General features: G+C 39.1%; 1 protein-coding gene across 4 annotated transcripts in view; it reads left to right on the forward strand.

Moving 5' to 3' along the window:
- The first annotated feature begins 12,091 nt into the window (after positions 1 to 12,091).
- LOC115222846 (ras-related protein Rab-14) overlaps positions 12,092 to 25,660 on the forward strand; it is an 84,845-nt gene continuing 71,276 nt past the window's right edge. For 3 of the 4 annotated variants that reach the window (XR_005003351.1, XR_005003352.1, XM_036511984.1), the window contains exon 1: positions 12,092 to 12,236. The gene's annotated coding sequence lies outside the window, so the exon portion shown is untranslated. The remainder of the gene's footprint in view (positions 12,237 to 25,660) is intronic. The other variant, XM_029793188.2, reaches the window with a different exon arrangement.

Genomic DNA, 25,660 nt, shown 5'->3' on the forward strand with positions numbered 1-25,660 from the left:
AGGGCAAACACAGACACAAAGACACATACACTTCATGTTCATACTATCATCCTCATCAGGGCAGCGAGATGGTTAAATCAGTAGCACACCGAACAAATTGCTTCACGGTATTTTGGCGAGCTGGCAGAACCGTTAGCACGTCGGGCGAAATGCTCAGCAGTATTTCGTCTGTCGCTACGTTCTGATTTCAAATTCCGCCGAGGTCGACTTTGCCTTTCATCCTTTCAGGGTCGATTAAATAAGTACCAGTTACGCACTGGAGTCGATATGATCGACTTAATCCGTTTGTCTGTCCTTGTTTGTCCCTTCTGTGTTTAGCCCCTTATGGGCAATAAAGAAATAGGTATTTTGTCCGTCTTTCTGTTCTAAGATCAAATGCCACCGGGGTCGACTTTGACCTTCAATCTTTCAATAAGTAGCAGTTAAACATTGGGGTCGATCTAACTAACTTAGCCCTACCCCTATCCCATCCCAACTCCGAAATTGCTGGCCTTGTGCCACAACTTGAAACCAATGTTTTCATTCCCTTCAAGTTTATGGGAAACACACCAATGCATAACCTTTTCTTCTGGTATAAGGAGTGGTTTTTTTTTTGTTCCGAGCCTTTGCTGAGGTCCGCTTGTCCAATAATTTCTGCGTTCCCAAAGGAGGTCATCAGGGACTATTTCCACACTTATTCATTCAGACACCCCAAGAAGGTTTGGCATCTGCAGCAAGTTACAACCACAATCTGGAGAACGAATTCGTAACGTATGACCTTGAATGGGAGATCTTATCTGGGGGTCAGATCTGCCCCGGACACTGCAAACCGTGCTGCGTTTGTGCTAACGGAAGTTTGGAAATATTATCCACGAAAGATAAACTCCTTAATAAAACCCTTCGAAGAACCCTTTGCATTCTTAAGATTTAAAACACTACGATTTTTTCCGGTTTTACCAACCCTTAATTCACTTATCGCTCTAATCTCTGCCAAATCTATTGCTGTGAGATGGAAACTGAAAGAAACCTGTTGTATGTATGTATGTGCGTGTATGTATGTGTGTGTATGTGTATGTGTATGGGTGTGTGTGCGTGTGTGTTTGTGCGTGTATGTGTGTATGTGTGTGCGCGCGCGTGTGTTTGTGTACGTTTATCTAAACATCACGTGACGGTTGAAAAGGAGCATCACCGTCATACAAGCGATGTTGATTGTTTCTTTTCTTTTGTCAAAAGCATGTCTGGGTGGGGGGTTGGGGGGGATATAATCTTACTTGGAGACAGGTGGCGGTTGGTGACAGGGGAGGCATCCGGCCGTAGAAAATCAACCTCAACAAATTTCGTCTGAATCATTCGAACGTGGAAAAGGAAAGGGGGGGCGTTAAATGAGACATACATGCATATTCATACACACACACACACACACACACACGCATGCATACATACATACATATATACACATATATAGATACTTACATACATACATACAGACAGACAGACAGACAGATAGGCAAACATACATACACACACACGCATGCATACATACATACATACATACATACATACATACATACATACATACATACATACATACATACATACATACACACATAGACACAGGATTAATATGGACAACTGCTTCCAAATTCAGATTATAAATTCACATTTATACCAATAATAATTGGTGAACTTGGATTTGTAAGTAAATGTCTAACTGTTAGTCGGGATAGTTTTGAATTTTCAGAAAAAGAAATCATCCGACTCGGCACATTACAAACACAACTTGTAAATGGAACAATAAAAATATGCAAGACTCTTTTCAGATTTAAAATTGTTTTCGTTATCTACGGAAGCTGGTTCGTTCTTCAAAGGAAGGATTTAAATAATTAAAAACAGAAAATAACGTATATGGTGAATGCTCCATCGTCACAGACGATTGCCGTCTCACTGAGCTTACTGGTTGTTAGCGGCATTTCTGACCTTCCGTCCATGACCTCTCAGATGACTATTCAGTTCTGCTGCAGTTTTGCATAAGTGACAAACGAAAGTTGCAACTTCCCCTAGATTGATCGGATTACTTTGTGTAAGACATGATCCCTGTGAACTTACACGCTTCCTCCACTCAGCTCTTCCCAGTTTTTTTCAGTCTTTCAGGTCGTCTTTAGTGCAACTTTTGTCTCTTTTGCGTAGTTTGTGTTGAGGTCCCTTTCCGGAGAACAGCTCACTGCAGAATAGCCGCATTGCTATTAGCTTTCATACGCACAACATGGCCTGCCCAACCTATCTGAGTAGATGTGATGAGTGGCTGGATGTTTGTGCATCCTGCCTTAGTAAGGACTTCAGTGCCAGGTGCTTTACTTTGCCACTTGATGTTGAGTACGTATCTCAAAAACATTTCTGATGAAAACGATCAAACAACTTGAGATGCCTCCGGTGTTCTGTCCATGTTTCAGAAGAGTACAATAGAGCAGTCAGTACGCAAGCCTTATAAACGCTCAAGCTGGTCTTCTTGATAATGCTGTGATTTCTTCCCAGACTCTCTTTTCAAGCTTCCCAAATGCTACAGATGTTTTCTGAATGCATTTATGTATTTCTGGTTTCAGGGAGCCTTCTCTCGACAACACGCTACTCAAATAAACAAAGGAGTCAATTACACCAAATCTTGTACTCTATCCTACGATGTCTGGTTTTTAAATATTTGGTGCAATTATGAACATTACCCTGTTTTTCTTTAGTTTTTTTTTTTATTTTGTTTCTCGGACTTATTTTAAGGCCAAAGGTCCTAAGTTGAGCAGCAAAACGATTCATAATTTGTTGCATGCCATCATTCAGTGTGAGCCAGGAAGTCAGCGTAATCTGCATAAGGAAGTTCCTTGAACGAATTTTTAAACATTGAAGACTCTTCCAGGAATTCTGAACGGCAGAAGGATGCCATTATCCCAGTTGTAGAAAGCAGAACAGCAAAGAATATGGAAGAAAGCGTGGGAGCAGGAATATCGCCTTGCTTTACCCTATTATCAATCTTTCTGTTAAGATGCTCTGAGTCTTCATGTCTCGGTTTCTGTTGCTTGAATGAATTGACAAACAATGGTGGACACCCGACCTCTCCAGGGATTGTCCACAGGAGGGGGGGCGTCTCTGTTGATTCTATCAAAGGCTTTCTTTGAATCCGCAAAGACTTGATATAAAGTCATCTGCTGTTCAATGCATTTCGCTTTTGTGTGTCTAGCAAAGAATATCAAAGAATTGTTCCTCCATCTGATCTAAAGACAGCCATCCATCCAGCCAGCCAGCCAGCCAACCAGCCAGCCAGCCAACCAGCCAGCCAGCCGGCCAGCCAGCCAGCTAGCCAGCCAGCCAACCAGCCAGCTAGCCAGCCAGCCAGCCGGCCAGCCATCCAACTAGTCAGCCAGTCACCCAACAAACCAGCCATCCAACCAAACAGCCAACCAGCCAGCCAGCCAGACAGACACCAGCCAGCCATCCAACCAACTAGCCAGCCAGTCACCCAACTAACCAGTCAGCCAGTCAGACAGACAGACAGACAGGCATAATGGCAAGGAGCAATACAGGAGAGAGAAGAAAAGAAATTGTAAAATGAGAAAATCTATTGAATTGGATGACAAAAGAGAGAGAGAGAGGAGAGAGAGAGAGAGAGAGAGAGAAGTAGGCATAAAGCATGTGAAGAAGGACTCAAAAGAAAGTGATGGGTCCCTCTTAATGATTCATTTTCTAATCTATTTGGCTCCTCAGATAAATTCATTCATGTCTTTCCATTTTTTAAAAATTCATTTTAATCCTTTCTAATATATATAAATATATATATATATTTATATATATAAATATATATATGAGATGCAGCACAAAGTTTTGTCAGGGAACAGGTCGTGGTCGGAAAGCGACGAAAATATTTTGACAAATTAAATTTAAATGTTGAAGTGAATCTAACGGTTTTGTGTGTTTCTTAAATGGCTTATAAACACCTTCCACGCTGCAATTATATATATATATATATATATAATTTTTTTTTTTACTTGTTTCAGTCATTCGACTGTGGCCATGCTGGAGCACCGCCTTTAGTCAAGCAAATCGACCCCGGGACTTATTCTTTGTAAGCCCAGTACTTATTCTATCGGTCTCTTTTGCCGAACTGCTAAGTGACGGGGACGTAAACACACCAGCATTGGTTGTCAAGCAATGCTAGGGGGACAAACACAGACACACAAACACACACATACATATATATACATATACACGACAGGCTTCTTTCAGTTTCCGTCTACCAAATCCACTCACAAGGCATTGGTCGGCCCGGGGCTATAGCAGAAGGCACTTGCCCAAGATGCCACGCAGTGGGACTGAACCCGGAACCATGTGGTTGGTTAGCAAGCTACTTACCACACAGCCACTCCTGCGCCATATATATATATTTATATATATTTATTAAAGAACTCGAAATAAATTCCATAGCGAATTAAAATCATGACTATTGATGTAAGCATTACTGACCGCACAAACTCAACATTTGTGCTTTGCTTGTTTGTCGGGTTCCCTGTGACAGAGCGCGTGGGGATGACTCCCCTATCCTCGTGTCTCATCGTTTTCGTAGCTCTGATCTTTTTCCACAACTTTTCTTTGTTGCTTTTGAAATTTGAATAAATCTTCCCTCCTTTGCAGACATGGTATAATGGAATATCAAGTAACAGAAAAAAAGAAAAACGGAATTTAAGGACATTCATGAGAAAACCATTTATTTCTTTGTCATTTTATTTCCTTATATTTGTGTGTGTGTGTGTGTGTGTGTGTTTGTGCAAGCCATCTGAGAGTCCATAAACCAGGAAAAAAAGCATTCATATATCTGTCAATAGAGTGGGTGTATTACTCGAAGTGTACAGTATTATATATTCATTACGGCCAATCCTATCAATCGGGTTCGCACTGGGGCTTCAACAGGGTGTTAGGTAATAGTCTGATTACGTAACCCTGCATTCTTCAGTCGCCATATTTCATTCCGTAACAGCTACCCCTGAAGAGTACATGGTGACATAATCAGACTGTTACATAACACTCCGTTGAACCTCTAGTGTAAAACTGATTGGTAATATTGGCCATAATATATATATAATATAGTACACTTCAGTTAATACACACACACACACACATACGTACGTATGTATGTGTGTATGTATATATATGTCAGGTCACTTTCGAGTGCTACTGGTAACATGTAACCCAGTACAACCTGTTGCATGGTCAGGTCGTCGGTGACTAAACCGGCAACCCCACCAAGCTTGCTTGGTGAGGAGGATGTTTATTGGAAACCCTGCGGGATGAAAAACAAAACCCGTCAAAAGGTAGAGGAACACTTGAGAGTCAACGGCCATCCAATAAATGTCTTAAGGCTGTATCATGCGCGGGGACATAGAAATAATCGGACTGAATACCTGATCGCGCGGTTAAACCATTGGGAGTGAAGGACTCCTAGCCTTTGTTAGGGCATCCTTCTAGGAGAAGGTAACTCAGGTAACTGGAATAACTCCGACATAAAACCTGCGGCTCAGTGGTTACCGATGATGTTGACTTGTTCTTCTTTTCGGATTATGGCTGCTGTTGCTTAGTGAGTGGGATTGACTCAGTGCACAGCCTTTCCTCACTTTAAAAAAAATCTTCTTGCACAGGCATTGCACGATAACAACATTGATTAAGCTTTGTGCAATGGCCATACTCGATAACGAGGGGGCAGCCACCATGTATGTATGTGTGGCAGGCTTCTTTCAGCTTCCATTGACCAAATTCACCTGCAAGACTTTTGTCAGCCAGGGCTTATAGTAGAAGACACTTGCCCATGGTATCATAGAGCAGGACTGAACTTACAACCATGTGGTTGGGAAGCAATATTCTTAACCACCCACCCACACCTGCCCCTAATCACCCTGCGGTCTCAATTATAAGCTCTCTTCTGTGTATAATGCTTTGGAGTGTTTCTTATGTAACAAACTTCACAAACTTTTCTCTGTGTAAAGATGATGTGGTGCCGGAATTAATGGTGGAAGTGGGCAGAAAGTGTTTGGATCTATTCTATGGTAAGAATTTAAAGAATGTCTGCCTCTCAGACATTCTGAGGAATGTAACTCACTCAGATAATGTTGTCAACTGTTGAGAAATGAATTCTTTGTTCAAGTCAAACGCAATAATAATAATAACAACAACAACAAAAAGGAAAAACACCGTATTGGAATGTGTCAGAGTAGACTGGGCAATTGTTGCTGTTGCTGCTGCTGCTGCTGTTGTTGTTGTTGTTGGTGGTGGTGGTGGTGGTGGCGGCGGTGGTGTTGTTTTTGTTAGTTGCAGCAGGGTGACACTAGTGCTGATGATAAGGTCGGTGGGTGGGGAGGACAGGAGAAGGGTTAGGTGATCACCATGGTGATGACAGTTATACAGTAATTATAAATTCCATCATTTTCCCAAGAAAGAGAAACAAGAGGAAAAAGAGAGAGAGAAAGAGAGAAAGGGAGAGAGGAGGGGGAGAGATCTAATATAGACTGAATAATTAAGATATATTTAACTAACTCTGTTAATTAAATGTTAATAGAGTAATTGTTATTATTATTCAGACTACCACTTATTGCCTTTCCATATCCAAATGTACACAAACATGTTAAACTAGACTGTGCATAAATATATCAACATTATTATTAATATTATTATTATCATTATTCTAATATTCTTTCAATTTTGTTTCCATTTCCTGCCGAGCGTCTTCCCAACACCTAGGGCAAAGAAACTTGCTGTATACATTGATAAGCCATTAAAATAAACACACCAGATCGTTCATTTACAATGTCATGCGATAGAAAAAAGGGAAGAAAGAAGAAAAAAAAGGAAAAATTTATCATTGTTGAGACAGTGAGGTGGCAGAATCATTAGCACACTGGGCGAAATGCTTAGTAGCATTTTGTCTGTCTTTATGTTCTGAGTTCAAATTCCACCAAGATCGACTTTGCCTTTCATCCTTTCAGGGTCAATAAATTAAGTACCAGTCAGACACTGGGGTCAATGTAATTGACTAGCCTTATCCCCCCCTTATATTTCAGGCCTTGTGCCTAGAGTAGAAAGGATTATGGCTGTGTAGGAAGAAGCTTGCTTCTCAACTACTTGGTTCCGGATTCAGTCCCACTGCACGTCACCTTGGGCAAGTGTCTTCTACTATAGCCTTGGGCCGACCAAAGCCTGGTGAGTGAATTTGGTAGATGGAAACTGAAAGAAGTTCATCGTGTGTGTGTATATATATATATATATATATATAACGGGAAGCTTTACGAAAATAAACAAAAGATGAAGGTAGGTGGAGTACAAACAAACAATTGTATCAGTATGGCGCTCAGGAATAGAAATAAAACAAGTCTTTTACGTTTCGAGCCTACGCTCTTCGACAGAAAGATACACAGAAAAGAAACAAGGAGAGAAAAAAAATGCGTGTAGGAGCTAACGATTCAGTATGTATGTTTATATGTATTTATCTATTTGTGTGTCTGTGTTTGTCCCCTCACCATCTGATGTTGGTGTGTTTACATCCCCATAACTTAGCAGTTCAACAAAAGAAACCGATAGAATAAGTACTAGGCTTACAAAGAATAAGTCTGGGGTTGATTTCTTCAACTAAACGAGGTGCTCCAACATGGCCACAGTAAGAATGACTGAAAGAAGTAAAAGAATTAAATAAAAGAAAAAATTATTATTATTATTATTATTATTATTATATTATTATTATTATATTATTGTTATTATTATTATTATTATTATTATTATATTGTTATTATTGTTGTTGTTACCATCTTGAAAAAGCACCCTCCAGCCAGTGATTTGTCTGTTTACTTACCTTTCGTATATATTCTGTTCCCAACCAAACACTTCCACCTCAGTCACACCTGACAAGGTAATACTAATATGGTAAGCCGTAGGGTGAGGATATTTGCTGATACTTTGTAGATCTACGTTCAATCTCATTAAGTAACACCTTGGACCTCAATTAACCCAAACGTTGAGAGTAAAATTGGAAGTCCAACAGAGATACCTTTCACCTGGTCATGATTAATAGATTTAATCTACAAACCCAATTTAACCCCACATCCCAACCTTTACATATCTTTATCAAAGTCCATTCAAGTGGTAATCCTTTTTCCCTCCAGTTGAATCCCTGCTTTTTCAGTTCTGCTTCTGTGCCCCACCCCATGAGTCTCCCCGAGGAAAGGCCTTCTTCTCCCAGGTCTTGTTGGTTTTGAATTATCATTGATGCTGCCAATACTTGCATTCTTTCTACACAGGATCAGCCTATCAACTTCCCCTTGCATGCAAGTCACCCAATCTCCACACCACAGAGGTTTATCCAAGAGAATGGCCTCTGATGTGGACCAATTACAACTTGGCACCAGTTTTGTCTCAGATGTTGCTGTCAGAACTCAAAGCACCAGGCAGATGCCACAAGACATCATACCCAAACCTGTGACAGTTCTGCCAATCCAGGGCCCGAGACTGGCTCTTTATTTATTGGTATGAAAATGGGAGTGGGCCTCAGGAGGAATTGAACCCAGAGTGCAGAGAACAGGAACAAATACTGGAAGGCATTCTTTCTAAACACTTTAATCACTGTTGCAGACTTGCCAACATTGGGTATGGGCGTGTGTGTGTATAAACTCATTCACACACATACACAGTAATACAGGCATATATATATATATATATATGCATGTATGTATATATATATATATTATATATATATATATATATAATATATATGCATGTATGTATGTATGCGTGTTTGTTTATATACATATATATATGTGTGTGTGTGTGTATATATTTGTCTTACAAGTACTTGATGACCCTGTCAGTGCAGGTGCCACTTCAAAGCACCCAGTCCACCCTGTTGGGTGGTTGGCATTTGGAAGGGCATCCAGCTGTAAAAAATCCTGCCAAAGCTGTTACAGAAGTCTGGTGCAGGCTTCTGCCTTAACTGTTCTTGTCAAACCATTCCACCCATGCCGGAATGGAAGGCAGAGATTAAATGATGATGATATATATATATCTGTAATATAATATGTGACAATTATTTGGTTGTCATAATAAAACTCCCAGTTTCAGATGTTGGGGTGGAGTTTAATTATGGCAATGTGAGGGCGCGTGGCTTAGTGGTTAGGGCATTCGGCTCATGATCGTAAGGTTGTGAGTTCGATTCCCGGCGACGCGTTGTGTCCTTGAGCAAGACACTTTATTTCACGTTGCTCCAGTCCACTCAGCTGGCAAAAATGAGTTGTACTTGTACTTCAAAGGGTCAGCCTTGTCACTCTCTGTGTCACGCTGATTATCCCCGAGAACTACGTTCAGGGTACACGTTTCTGTGGAATGCTCAGCCATTTGCACGTTAATTTCACGAGCAAGCTGTTCCGTTGATCGTATCAGCTGGGACCTTCGTCGTCGTAACCGGCGGAGTCTTTAAATTATGGCAACTGAATAATTGAATAATTATCACATATTATATTACAGATAAATTCCTCTATTTACATAATATCAAAGTCTCATTCATTCTTTTGCTGTCATACCATTACTATTAATATAGATAGATAGATAGATAGATAGATAGATAGATAGATAGATAGATAGATAGATAGATAGATAGATAGATAGATACACACACATATATAATCTTCTCTCCTCTCCACCACCACTAACTACCACCAGCATTTTTATGTCACAACTCAGACCCCAATAGGATAAATATATAAAAATGTTTACTTTTTTAAGAAATCATATGTAGGCAGGCAGAAGTCTGGCTTCCCAACCACGTGGTTCCAGGTTCAGTCCCACAGCGTGGGACCTTGAACAAGTGTCTTCTGCTATAGCCTCAGGCTGACCAAAGTCTTGTGAGTGGATTTGGTAACCAGTTTGACAGGGCTTGGCAAGTTAGAAGAGTGCACAAGGCTCTGCTGTCTGCTTTCGCTGGGTTTCTGCGGCTGGTTGTCCTTCCTAATGTCAACTTCTTCACAGAATGCCTTTTACGTGATACCATCACTAGTGAGGTCAAGACCCCCCCACCACTCGACTGATGGGGGAGGACAGAATGGACGAAGATGGCTTTGTACCAGGTGATGAGGAGTTAAAGTATGAATAGAGGGACAAAAGTAGGGGACTTGCAGTAAATGGCTACCTCAGTAGAGGAGGGGGTTTGGGGGAAGAAGAGAGGGGAGAGATGGGGAGAAAAGAGAGGGAGGGAGGGAGGGCGGACAGAGAAGGGGAGGGAGAAATATAGGTGGAGGCGTGGCTGTGCAGGTAAGAAATTTGCTTCCCAACCACATGGTTCCTGGTTCTGTCCCATTGCCTGGCACCTTGCTCAAGTGTCTTCTATTATATAGCTTCTGGCTGACCAAAGCCTTGTGAGTGGATTTGGTAAATGGAAACTGAAAGAAGCCTGTTGTGTGTTTGCGTTTGTCCCCAACCATCCCCTGACAACCGGTGTTGTGTTCACACCCCTCTTACTTAACAGTTGGGCTTAATAAAAAAACTACAGGGGTCAATTCGTTCAACTAAAATTTAAGGCGGTGCCCCAGCCTGGCCATAGTCTAATGACTGGCGCAAATAAAAGATAAAAGATACGTTGTCTAGATAGGGATTATCATTTTTATCCTTCAAAAATTAAACCAGGATTATTTCAAGTTTTACAGAAACATCCTCTTGAAATTCTTTTTATCATTCCTTTCGAAACGTTTTCTCCGTGTTTTCAATTTAACCGATGACCAGGTTACATCGATTTCAAAGCACAAAAATATATTTTGTTAGCATTTGAAATGTATTCAGGAAGTGAATGCGCATTACTTTCATTATTTGACTCGTTTTATTTTGGTTTTCTGCAAAATCAGGAGCAAAGTGTGTGAATGAGTATCGTTACTGTTTATTTTAAATACAAGCAAATATCTTCATTGTTTCTATTAAATACGGAGTAGCAGATGAATGAGAGTCTTGCCGAAGGTCGAGACGACTCCTCATCAGTGCGGTTAAACAGTTATCTCCCTTTATTCGTTTGGGGGGGTTCTCCTCTTCCTACTTCTCACTCCCCGCTAACTCTCTCTTGTAATAACCCTCTTTCTTTGTCTCTTTTTTCCTCTTCCTCTCGCACCTTCACATTTGATTTTTCTTTCTCTCTAATTTCCTCTTTTTCGAAATCTTTCTCCCACTCGTTCTTTTCTCTGTTTACCTATCTATCTGTCTAGCTCTCTTTCTCTATGCATCTATCTGTCTGTCTCTTCCCTCTAATTTATTTCTTTAATCCCGTTCTTTCTCCATTTAGCCCCCCCTAGCCTCCATTTATTCCTCTTTCTATCCCCCTCACCACACCCCCTTTCTTTAGTGTGTGTCTCTCCACTTTCTCTCTCTATATCTTTATACCATCTCTCTCCCCTTTCAGTTACATCCCTCTCTACTCTCCTCCTAAATCTCCCCCTCTTTCTCTTTATCCATCACTCCCATCTTTAATTTATTCCCCTCTCTATTGTACTCCTCCCTTATCTTTCTCTTTACCTCTACTCATGTATCTATCTATCTATCTATCTCCCACCCTGTCTATCCTTTTCTCGTTCTCTTCAACCCCCCACTCCTCTTCTTTATCGTCTCACCCTTACCTCCTTTCTAGCTCTCTACTCTACTCCGTTTATAACTCTTTCTCTCCTTTATTCAATCTATCTATCTATTTCCCCCTCTCTTTATCTTACTCTTGTTCTCTTTAACCCCACTCCTCTTCATAATTTTCTCGCTATCCCTCCCTTATATTCCTCTATTCTACTCCCTCTATCTATCTACCTATCTACATTTCCTACTTCCTTTATGTTTCTCTCGTTCTTATTCCCTCAACCTCTCACTCCCCTTGTTTATCACAACACATATTGCTCTACTCTTTCTAGCTCTCCCTCTCTATCTCTACCTATCTATTTCCCCCTCCTTACATCTTTCTAACTCACTCCCTCTCTCTCTCTCTCTTTCTCCTCTAGCTATCTATCTACCTATCCATTTCCCACTACCTTTCTCTATCTTACTCTCGTTCTCCTCAAACCTCACTCTCCCAACTTCCCCCGTCTATGTCTCTACTCTTTCTCCTCTCCCTCCAACACCATATCACCTCCTACCGACACCACCCTCCTACCACCACGCTACACACTCAATTCGCCATTTTGACTGACCCTGCTTGATTCTTGTTGGTTTTCCTCTCCCAGGTATGTCTGTCTTTACCACGAAACATCTACCATCTGCCCCTTGTTGTCAACCCGTTTCGCACCTTACCTTTGGCCCTTACCTATCTCTCCACCTGGCTAAACACTCACAATCTCCCAACGAAGCCAGCAAACCTCAAACAACCATCGAATGGACAGCCTGCTCTCCCTCTCTTCCTCCATGTTTACTTTATTTTCTATTCAACAAACGCGTCATCGTTTCGTTGATGTCCACCTCTCTCTCTCTCTCTCTCCACTGTCTATATATCTATATACACTCACACACACACACACATATATACATACATATATATATACACACACACACTTCATTATATATGTATACTGTTCATATACTGTATGTGTATATATGTATGTATATAGTGTGAAGATGATATTTGTATGTGTACCAGCTATAGATTATATATATGTGTGTATATATATGTATGTATATAGTGTGAAGACATTTGTATGTGTACCAGCTCTCTCTCTCTCTCTCTATATATATATATATATATATATATATGTATGTATGTATATATACATATATATATCTATATATATGTGTGTGTATTGAAGCCTACTCTATACGTAATGTGTTTATTCAACATCCCATTTAATGTATGTGTTTCATATTTCTGCTCTTCACTGATCGCATATTTTAAAAATTATTACATTATACAAAAATTGACGTATATATATTTTATATATAACCATTGAAGGTCTGCGTATATCCTTATGTATCTGTATATATATATATATATATATATATAAATATATATATATATGTGGTTGTATGTTTAAATATCGAATGATATATTGGGGCTGTTCTACCTATTTCTGTATTGTGTAGAAATGTGTTGATATTTTCTCTGTCGTATATATGTGTGTAAATAGTGTCGCCTCTAACGGTCTATTGTATGCTGTGGTTATATTATGCACCACATTGTATATTATGTATTAAAAAAATGTACTTCAACAGCTAGATGGTTTGTGAGTGTATATATGTGTGTGTGTGTGTGGTGGTACGTAATGACTATTGTATGATACTTTTTTTATGAAACCTAAAGGTTTCCAATTAAGGTCGACTGTCTGGTCGCCTTGGTCAGCAGTGATGAAACTGTATATATATATAGATGTGTACATATATAAGTGTGTCTATGTGTGTATATATAGAGAGAGACAGAGACAGACAGACAAATAGATGAATGTATATATAGGCAGATAGATGGGTCAAATATATTTATTTCAATAAATGTATAGACTGGTTTACGAATACACACCATGCCTTTTAATAGCGAGCTGAATTATATTGCGCTCTAGATTATGTATATATATAATTATGTATCTCTGTCTCTCTCTTTATATATACACACACATATACATATGTATGTATAATTTTTTTTCTATTTACATAATGCGTGTTGAGTAATCTGATTTTCTATTAACACAGACGGGATATGTCAGACCAAGAAAATGACGACGATGAATCTTGCTACATATTTATTGATTATTTATGTATGTGTGTGTATATATATATATAAATATATATAAATATATATGTATATATATATGTATATATCTAGATAGATGAATAGATAGCCTGGTTGGTGTCGGTTAACCAGCGACATATTATTCTAACCATTATGTTATCTATTAACCATGGGCTGTAGCCATGAAATATCGAATTGCCATCTTGCTGCCACCATCAGCCAGCCGTTTGGTATCATCTGATATCATCATCGTCTTCACCATCATCGTCATCTCCTGCTGTAATAATAATAATAATTATTATTATTATTGTTGCCGCCGCCATATAATAATAACAATAATACCACCACTACCCCTCCGCCGACGACCATCACTTCTGAAACAAACAAGTCTTGTGCCGCCGCCGCCGTCTCAGCTGCTCCACTCCTACTATTACTCTTCTCTTTAGTCTCACCCTCTCACTAATTGGGGAGGAGGAGGAGGAGACGTGATGTTGTAATCTTCATGCTTGGTTTCTTCTTTTTCTGTCAACTCTCTCTCTCTCTCTCTTATTCTCTTTCTATTCAACGTAGTCAGATGCACGGTAAGGTATCCACCCCCTTTATATATATATATATATATATATATGTGTGTATATATATATATATATATATATATATATATATATATATATATATATATACACACACACAAATATATGGCAGTATTAATGACGTTATAGTTTAAATATATATACATACAGACACACATATATATAAATGTGTTTTCTCACCAGCATCATTGTCGACGTCGATGCTTCTAGATAGTGACAGTGGTGAAGTTCATGCCTCTACCTCGAATGCTATCAATCCTCGACACCGAAGCTGGGATATGCCGACTGGCCAGCTGGAGCTTACCTTGTACTACTACTACTGTTTCTACTACTGCTAGTAATGCTGGTGCTGGTTTCTTACACCGGCAGAAACGGGGGGGGGGGCACGAAAATGGGACTAATTTTTGCTGGTTGGATTAATGTACGGCCGCCGTATATGACTGGTATGACCATTCTAAGTGTTTCGTCGAAGGTTGATGAAACAAACAATGTCTTTAATCCGGCGCGTGATCTCGTCATCACCTCCACCAACAACAACATCAATAATAATAATAATAATTTGAGACGGAGGTGTATCTATTTCCGAGATGATGGCGGTACAGGAAGTTATGGATTTTAATACCCGAGTCAGTGTCCGGGTGGATTGTTGCTTTGATTAGTGGTGGTGATGAAATGTGGAGATAGTTTATAATGGTGATGATGGCCTACATAATAGTTAGGCGCAGTGGTCTCCGACTGGCTGCGACTGAGAATCGAAACCAGGTCAGAAACTTGGTTCGCCGGAATCTGACGACGGCGATGATGATGGTTTGGAAGTATTCAAATGTTGGCACAAAGCCAGCGATTTTACGGGGTCTAGTCAATTACATCGACTCCAGTGCTCAACTGGTACTTAATTTATCGACCCCGAAAGAATGAAAGGCAAAGTCGACCTTGGCAGCATTTGATCATAATAATAATAATCTTCTACACGGTACTCAGGTGCGTTAAAACACTGATGCGTGGCAAGAAATATCTGAACAAAAATATAAAAAAAGATTTTAATATAAATTGAAATAGAATGTTAATGTCCCCCCCCTCTCTCTCTCTCTCTATATATATATATATATATATATATATGTATGTGTGTAATTTTGAATTTTTATTGATGTAAATATTATGAGAAAAACATTGTTAGACATAAATGTCTCGTATGTAAATCTTGTAACTATATTTATATAACGCGTGTAATGTGTGTGTGTATATATATATGTGTGTATGTATATAGTTTTCTGAAGTTGATTTTTTTTGTTCTGTATAGCTGAATCACTGTATGTAGCTATGTATGTATATATAATGTTGGTAACATACTTTACTGTATTAATCGTGCATGTATAATTTTATTCTTCAGTCGGTACTTGTGTGTTGATAATTTCAACTCTGTATCACTGCATGAAGCTGTGTGTATATATTATGTAAATGGATGTGTAGTTGTGCTTAGGATGTGTGTATACACCATAACAATGTCGTTATGTTAATATTCTGTTTAATAGCTATATAACAACATTCACTATATATTACTATATGTATGTGTTTGCCTGTTTTTAGATTTTAAACATCCCGAGAGGGAGAGGCTTTTTTTTAACATATTGTTCTGATAATCCCAGTTGATCAGTTTTTCAATTCTTTATAGTACTTGTGTGCGGCCTTATTGTATGTATGTATATATATATATATATTATATATATATGTATATATGTATGTATGTATCCCCTCTGCCATATTATGTTCATCATCGTTTTAACGCCCACTTTTTCCAGTCTTGCATGGGTCAGATAGAATTTTATTGAGGCAGATTTTCTGCGGCCCAGATGCCTTTCCTGTCAGCCAATTTTGCCCTTTTTCCCCTTTTCCCCAGCAATGTAAATATTTCTCCCCATGGCCAGACATGTTTTTGCAGAATATTGGAAATGAATGATACTGCTTGTATAAAGGTGGTGCTCGTTTACAACTATCATTTGACATCGAGATATGGAGATGCAGACATGCACACACACACGCACAGTTTCAGTTTCCATCGACCAATTCCTCTCCTATGGTTCTGGATAGCACAGGGCTATAGTGGATATATTTGGCTTGATTTTTATGGTTGGATACCCTTGTTGCCATCCACTTTTTCTTTGTAATTTTTACTCAGTATCAATACAAGAGGTTGTATTTAAACTGAAAAGTCCTCACAAATTTCTCCCTCTTTGTTGAGTCTTTTTTTAAACTATGGTCTTCCTAGATCTATAGTAGGATATTCCACACACACACACCTCTCTCTCTCATATATATATATATTAGAAGAAATGAGGTACTCAGAAATTCGGATGGTTTTATATTTACAGATATTTATTTGTATATTACATGTTTTTATACATCATATAACTTATATCATATATTAGCGCTTTCGTCCATTCTGGTGGATTTTTAGTCCAATTTGAAAAATCCACCAGAATGGACGAAAGCGCTAATACATGATATAGTTATATGATGTATAAAAACATGTAATATACAAATAAATATCTGTAAATATAAAACCATCCGAATTTCTGAGTACCTCATTTCTTCTAATATAAGATACCTGTACATCATCTCCAAACCTTCTAAAATATATATATATATATATAGGTCATTATTTGCATAATCACTGAACCTGGAGCTTAACTATAGTCTGTCTATATCACTTACTCAGCATTACCTGATACCTTTGGGTCTTATTGACACCAATACCTCTCATAACCTATATATATATATATATAACATTCGTTTTCCATACTGTCAGGGGCTGACAGGTTCCAATGAGCTGCAGGACTACATCAAGCTCCAATGTCAAGTTTGGCATGTATATATTATATTGCTATATAAAGCTCTGTTTGTGTATTATATATATAATATATATATATATATATATATATATATATATATATATATGGTAGGACTATATATAGTCTGGGGGTTTCTGAGAAACTTGGTATTTGTAAATGATGTAGAGAGTCATAGGCAATGTGTTTCACCAAGGGGTATAGTGTTTAGGCATGTGTTTGAGGGCTGATTTCGTAGGTCCATCCCCATCTTGTTGTTATGATTCTACAAACCATAACAAAGGAGTTTAAGAATGGGAGGATCCATCAGTGTGAACCTTTGTCTGTTGATAGTCAAGTTTCCTAAGGTGAATCTGTCAAAAAGTTAGAGAAGATTGATCTGGTAGAATCTGCTTGATACACAAAACAGAACATGGTAGAAACTGTACAATGGTAGAAACTAACCAATGGGTACCCAAAAGGAATTGGTGGGTTTACTATGTCAGGCTGATAGAGAAGGACGACTGTATGTTGCTGATGCATTAGAGACATCAGTGAGAGTATGGTTTGCTTTCAAATGCTCAGAAGGGTCCCTCACAGTTGTTGGGAGATTTTGGTACCGAGGGGAACTCATTAGCAGTGGAAGTGGGTTTGCTGAAAGTGTAGTAGTAACCAGGGTAAGAATTGGGTGTAAAAATAGTTTAGGGAGTTATGATGTTGGCTGGTGACAAAGGGATTCTTTCTTGAAGTGCTGGAGTGTATGATAACAAAGTATGAGTTGTGAATGGCCTGTTTCACTGGATGTCTAATGTATATAGGAGTATATATGATGGAGAGGAAAACTGGAAATCAGATGTGAGAGAGAAGAAATTGCATTGGTGTGGGAGGATGACTGTTGGGTAAAGAAAATAGCAAGGGGCCAAAGAAAAACCAAGGAAGAAATGGGGAAAGCTGAAGTTTGTATCCCTGTAGTACCTCTGATAGGAGATCTTCACATGGTATGGCTGTGTCTATGGAAATTTCATGCCCTCTTATAATATACACATGAACACGTATGACAGGCTTCTTTCAATTTCCGTCTACCAAATCCACTTACAAGACGTTAGTTGGCCTTGGGCCATAGTAGACAATTTTCCAAGGTACCATGCAGTGGAACTGAACCGAGACCATGTGGTTGGGAAACAAAACTTCTTTAGCACATAGCCACACCAGAGCCTATATATATATAATGTCAGTACTGTATATAGAATACGAATTTGTCTATAGTACCTGTGTGTAGTGTATGTAGTGTGTCCATAGTACCACAGCTAACAAAGGAATGCAACAAGTGGGAAGAGATCAAGTCGGAGAAAAAAAGGTCCAATCCAAGCAAGCCTGGAAAAACAGATGGGATACGTGTGTGTGTGTGTGAGGCTTACCATATTGGTATTATTATAATTAATTGTATATAATATTGAATACCTGTTGCTAACATGTGTAAGCTGATTAGTGTGTATGAAAGGTGCAAATCTTGTAATCTAAGGGAGGAAAAACACTCCCTTACCTTTGTTACTATAGAAATATGTAAATCTATGTTTTGTAATTTGTATTGTAACTTCTGTGTGTGTGTGTGTGCCTTTAAGTATCTGTCCAATATGCAGTGTGTATGTGTGTGCGAAAGATATTTGATCAGCTGCTCCCTGTATTGTATGACTATTTCAGTCTGTATGACACATTTGTGTGTGACCAGATGTTGATTGTATAGTATAGCTGTATCTATGAAGGTTAGAGCCACCTATAGTGTTTCTATTGGATATAGACTTCAGTTGCTTTCAGTCATGTCGCATTTTACTGCTCACTTCCTGAAATGTAATATACCCTTCAATCCAGTAAACACACGTATATAGTGGCCACCCCATATGATTAGCACATCCCACATAACACCACTGGTTCAGTTGTATATAATAATAGAGTACTGTTAGTTCTGCTGTGTATGTATAGTGTATTTGGAGTGTCTCTAAAATACTCCAGTGTACAATGTAGTGGAGTATCTCTATCGTAACACAATATATTGTGTATAAGTACCTCTACAGTACTCCAATTCACAGGGTGTATAGTGTTTCAATAGTTCTCCTAAGTGTAATGTTTAGAAAGTTTCTATAGTACCTTTTTGTAGTGTATATAATGTCTTTACACTGCCGGGATACTTTGTGTGTATGTATTGTGTATAAGTTAAGAATTGGTGACGAATGAAAAGTTTGAAAATATAATAAGTTTTCATTGTATATATTGAGTCCAGAGAATAGTCTGAGATTGAAATCATAATTCCTAAATTTAACAGGAAAAAATGGATAAGTTTGTTGGTGTAATTGGTAGCACACTTATCAGGAAAATAAGAGGTGTGGGTTCAATCCCATTGTGTACTAATAACCACTCTTTTGTGTGTCATGGGTTCCTACGCCCCAATATTGGACTATTTTCTATAATTAATATATACAGTGAAACCTTATGTTTACAATACACACACACACACATGGTCTTCTTTCCAACCATCTGTGAAAATGTGTGGTCATGAGAAATGAGAGGTGGTGGTGACAGGAAGGGTATCCAGCTGAAGAAAATCTGCCTCAATAAACTCATTCTGACCCATACTAGCACCAAAGAGTGATCTCTCTCTTTCACACACATGTCAGTGTTGATTGTGTGTATACACACATTGTCGTCATCATGTGTTATGTCCTGTTGGCATTTGTCTGACTAAAGTTATTGGAGAATGAAAATAAGACACGTGGAATCCACATTCTCTCACACACACGTAAATGAAGGCTTCCCTACAGTTTCCATTGATTAATTCCACTAGCAAGTCATTGATAGATCAGGGATATATACTTTACCCATCATACTGCAGTGGGGTTAACCCTAAAACCATGAAACAATGTGTGTGTGTGTGTACCCTTGTCTAATGTCTCTTTACCCATGATGGCATAGAGAGATGGCTCAACAAAAACTGATTGGCCAGAGAACAATATATGTGTGGTGTGTATAGTGTCAATCATTGTGTGTATAAAGATAACTTGTAATCAATACATGTCCATTGATAGCTAAATATACAATAATACCTTTTATCTCCTGTTTCTTGATTTTCTTTAGTCTGTTCTTACATATCACTTAACTAAATAAATTACTCTTGTACTTACTGACTCTTTCTCTCTGTGTGTGTGTGTGTGTATATATATATATATATAATATATATATATATATATATATAATATATATATATATACGTTGTGTTCTTGAGCAAAAGACTTCATTTCACATTGCTCCAGTCCACTCAGCTGGCAAAAATGAGTAACGCTGCGATGGATTGGCGTCCCGTCCAGCTGGGGAACACACACGCCATAGAAACCGGGCCCATGGACTTTAAACGGGTGCATATATATATATATACGTATATATATATATATATATCAGATGTGTTATACTATTCCACAGCCATGCCAACAATCCAACATACCTCCATCATCAGCTGCCCGTTTTCCATATTGGCTTGGGTTGGACAAGCCAGAGGGCTGCACCCAGCCCCAATTGTCTGTTTTAGCAGGGTTTCTACAGATGGATGCTCTTTCTAATAGCAACCACTTTACAGAGTGTACTGGGGGCTTTCATCTGTGGCTCAGCACCCACAGGGTCACAGAGTAGCAGCTGAGAGGGGCAGTGGCACCGAGGTAATCGGTGGGGTGCCAGGCAAGAGGTTAGAGTATATAATAGAGGGACAGAGATAGTTCTCTCTCCCCCGCCCCCAGTAGGACAGGGAAGGAGAGGAAGGTGGGAGGAGTCAGAAAGGTAGAGAGACAGTCAGAGGCATGTATTGGGGCTTACCTACAGGGAACAGTGGAGATGTATATACTACCGACAAGGTTGCCCATCTTGTTAGAAACAGGCACCACGTATCCCTCAAAGTAAAGCAAAAACACAAAAGGAGTGAGAGAGGACATATTGGGTAATGTAGTTTTGTCACGGCCTGACAAAATAATGAAAATGATGGGATGGTCATGAATGGAATGTTTTTGATGATCATAAGTTTGTCTCAATCTCCTGGCCCTGGGTTAAATAACAATCCTGTCCTGTGTGTTGTAAGAAAACCCAGTATTTCTATGCTGTCTTACAGGTTAATCTTGTATATTATTGCAAGTTACCATGGTTAACAACTGTAGAACCCAGTGACACACCTTAAAACTCCCCCCTATTTCTTCCTCGCTCCACCCCACCACCAATGTGCATGTCTTTAAAAATGGTTGTGCTCCAGTTTTAGGGATTTTCACACTTGTTCCATTTAGAGCAAATTAAATAAATAAATATATGTATGGCAGTTGATTGTCAACTTGTCTTGTTACAAGTATGTGTGGGAGGATACTTGCATATCGGATTCGGTGATTGTGTACGTTTTGTGTGTGTGTGTGTGTGTGTGTTAGAGAGAGGTGCTTTCATTCAAAGTGCAAGCATTGAGAAAACTATTAAAGTCTATTGGTGTCTTTACCGTCAGCAGTGGATGGCTACACCACCACCACACTCCCACTCTGATATATATCATAGACTTATTACTACTACTACTAATAGTGGAACAGTCAGCTTGGCTTGTTCAGTAATAACACCCTTCGCTTCTGCCTGGGACTCATTCTCACATGATAAGCACATCTCACGTGACTGGCCACACCCCCTTTATTTCTTCTTCTTTTTTTGTATTTTGGGCCTCCACCAGCTCTGTGTGTGTGTGTCGCTTGTTCCTTCTTTTCTAAATATCTTCATTCTATTATGTATGAAGTTACAAAATGGGGCGTTTTTCAGTTTAAATGGAAGTTTGTATCCACGTGTGTGTGTGTGCATACTATATGTGGGTTTATTAATACGGAGTTTGTCTATATCTTCATATTCTTTAGCATTATTCTATGTGTGTGTTATTGATATATTCAGTGCACAAACTATTTAGTAGATAATTTGAAATGTAATGGAAATTATGTGGTTAAGAGTTTTACTTCTCAACCTCATGGTTTCAGGCACCTTGATCAAGTTTCTTCTATGACTCAGGTCTGGTCAAAGCCTTGTGAGTGAATGTGGTTGATGGAAGCTGAAAGATAGATATGTGTATGTATGTATGTATATATATATATATATAATATATATATATATATATATATTGTGTGTGTTTGTCTCTCCTTGTCTTGAATCTCGCATGACAGTTGTCTTCCTGAAAACATGTCTGGTCATGGAGAAATATTACCTTGCTTGAAAACAGGTGAGGTTAAGCAACAGGAAGTGCATCTGGCTGTAGAAAGTCTACCACAGTGAACATCATTGAATCCATGCAAGCATGGGGAAATGGTCATTACAGTGATGGCAATTATAATGTGAAATGTAATTTTTTTTTCCCTGTGGACAGAAAAAAAAAAAAAGATTGATCCAATAAAGTTTCAGTTATTTTTCTATTTTCATCACAGAATGGACACCTCTTTTTTGTGTTCATAAAGAGGTTAATAGTTTCTGCTTGTTTATCTCTCTATATATAAACGGCAGTTTGTCTGTGCGTGTTTCTGTGTGTCTGTTTGCTTGTACCCTCACCCTGACCACGGCTTTCAACCGATTCTGATGAAACTTGATACACACATAGCCCAATGTCATAATTCAAAACTAACGCAGCGAAAATTTTGAAAAGTTCCCCCAGTTCTGAAAAAAATCGATAAATTCGACATGGGGTCGAGAATCAGAAACACAAACCACAAACTGTCTAGGGGACGCAACTCCACCTTTTTAACTCTCAAAAAAAATTTACCATCATTTTTTTGCTATTTTTTGGCTATAACTCTCTAAAAATGCTTTATAGTTATTTCCCTTACAAACCTGAGCAACGCCGGGCGATACTGCTAGTAGTAAATACAAACCAAAACTCATCAAAACCAAGTTTCATTAACAAGAAATAATATAGCTTGTATTAATAATAAACCATAAATTTTATGTGTATCACCCCCAACCCATATACACAGTTCTTAATAAATTTGTACATTTATGTGTGTTTATATATACATACATACGTACTATGCATGAAGATTTGTGTCATTCTTTACATTTTCAGATTGGTTGGCACACTACCCCTCCCTCCCCGTGTACTCCTCTCCACTGAATCCTTCCCGGACTTTCCACACTAATACACTCATTCTCAGTCCCACTTGCCATATACCCTCACCCCTCATTCCCTCCTCTCAGGGGCTCCTGGTTGATGAAGAGTCCTCTTCTGGTTTCCTCATATCTCTTTCTTTCTCTGTGCCTCCTGCCATCACTGCCATAGGATCTGTCGCTGTCTATGAGAGCAGCAACTTGCATGTGGTAGATGTGGACTCTGTTGGTTGTAGGGAAGGCAACCTATTTAAGAGAGAAGACACTTCTTGCTGACAGACAAGCTCTCTAGTGTTTTGTGGTTTGCTAAATTGCACCCAGTTCCTGCTATTAATTCAGTGGGTAATTGGAAGGGTAGCCAGCTTGTTTGGCGCAACACATTCATGTCAAACTCATGCAAAACTCCAATTGTATTTACGGGACTAACACTGAGTGTTTGTGCTGCACACAGTAGTGAGGTGATTAGGTGGAAACATCTGGCTATGTGTGAGAATTTCTTCATCATCATTAAGTGATTGTACATTCCCTTTCAGGTGCAGAAAACAAAGGTATCGAGCGTCAACCCTCCCTCCATGGGAGATCCCCTTCCTCCTCTCAGATAGAAACTTCAGGGCTGTCTTTATTAATATTGACCCAGTGACAGGTAAATCTTGTGGGATTATAGAGTTGCTAGAGTGGCGGTCAGTAGGTGTGTGCTGTGTACAAGAGGTGAGATGGAAAGGCGCTTCAGCCAGACCTTCATGGGCAAAGAACTGCATTAAAAATTCTTCTGAGAAGGGAGCAGTGTTGGTTTATGTGGGCTAGATTCATTAGTAGACAGATAATGTGATTGAACTATCTAGAATATGTGACAGAATAGTTAAACTTAGATACAAGCAATAGTTATCTTTATGTTGTACAATCAGGACTAACTGATGAGTGAAAAGACTTTTAACGAAGCCCTGTGTTGCAAACCACCTCAATAATAAATAAGACACATCATTATCCTAGTTATAATGGCTACTCTAGACTACATGGTGGATTTTGCTTGGGTTCTAGGAATGATGAGGGATAGAGGCTACTGGAGTTCTGTGATACAGAATGGACTAACCATTTGCAAAGACAAATTTCAGGAAACCAACCAACCATTTGGTCACCTTCCAATCAGGTAAACATTCAACCCAGGAATTGGATTGGGCAGGTTGTTGCAAATACAAAGTTCTCCAGTGAAGAATGTACCACCAAGCATAGAATACTGATTAGTGACTTTAGAATAAGAGATTGACTGAGTGGCAAAAGAGAGTGTGGAGAAGAAAGGCAAGCAAGAGGAGGAAGAGATAGAAATCTATAGAGAACAACTGGAAGTTTCTATAAGATAACCCTGTGAAAACCATAAACTACATCAGTGGCTGGAGCATGGCACCAGCTAGATGGAGGGTCACCTGGAGGAGGGGTAGCATTGTGAATAGAGCCATAAAGGCCAAAGATGGTCCTGGAAAGAATAGAAGAAAGAAGGCGGCTAAGAGGATTGCCATGTCTCTAAAAAGAGAAGAGTTAGATGAGGACAAGTGTAAAGAGGATGCAAAGAGACTGAAAGATGGAGGTTTGTCAGTGTTTGTGGCTGGAGAATTTGAGGTGTTCCAGATTGCAAAGTGGTGTCAGCAAGACAGACTATGATATTATTTGGGGAAATGCTTTGTATGATTGTGACACACTTTCCCTAATTGAGAATGAAGAGGAGGACAGCTGGATACTGGTGTACATTGACAAGAAGAGGGTTTAGCTATGGGTTCACCATTATCACTGATAATAGCTAATATATACAATATATACAAGGAATACTTTGAGAATTTGGCTTTAGGATCAACACCACTAAAACCAACACTATGGCTGTGATATGTTGATGGCACCTTCATACTCTGGCCCCACCAGGAAGATGTCCAAGTACTGTCAGATCATGTGAACTCAATAAAGCCATCCATACAGTTCACAATGGAAAAAGAAAAAGACAATCAGCTGGCATTCCTGGACGTATTAATAACACACACCAAGTATGGATTCAGGACATTCGTATACCACAAGCTAACTTTCATTGGATGATACCTCAATTTCAACTCCCACCATCCAGACAGTGTAAAGAGAGGGATTGCTCAGGGCCTAAAACAGTGAGCAATGAATATAAGCAGCGATCATGATACACTCCACGAAGAAATGATCAAGCTCAATAACGATTTGTTAAGCAACAACTACCCCCAAAAACATACTATCCACTCCAATTATGAAGAAGAGAGAGGATGAGGCCAATAAACTGTCCACAGTCTGTCTACCCCATGGGAAAGGCCTCTCCGAAAAGATACAAAAGATATGCGACCCATATGACATCAGGACAGTAT

The sequence above is a fragment of the Octopus sinensis genome, linkage group LG21 (assembly GCF_006345805.1).
Source record: "Octopus sinensis linkage group LG21, ASM634580v1, whole genome shotgun sequence".
Lineage (NCBI taxonomy): Eukaryota > Metazoa > Mollusca > Cephalopoda > Octopoda > Octopodidae > Octopus > Octopus sinensis.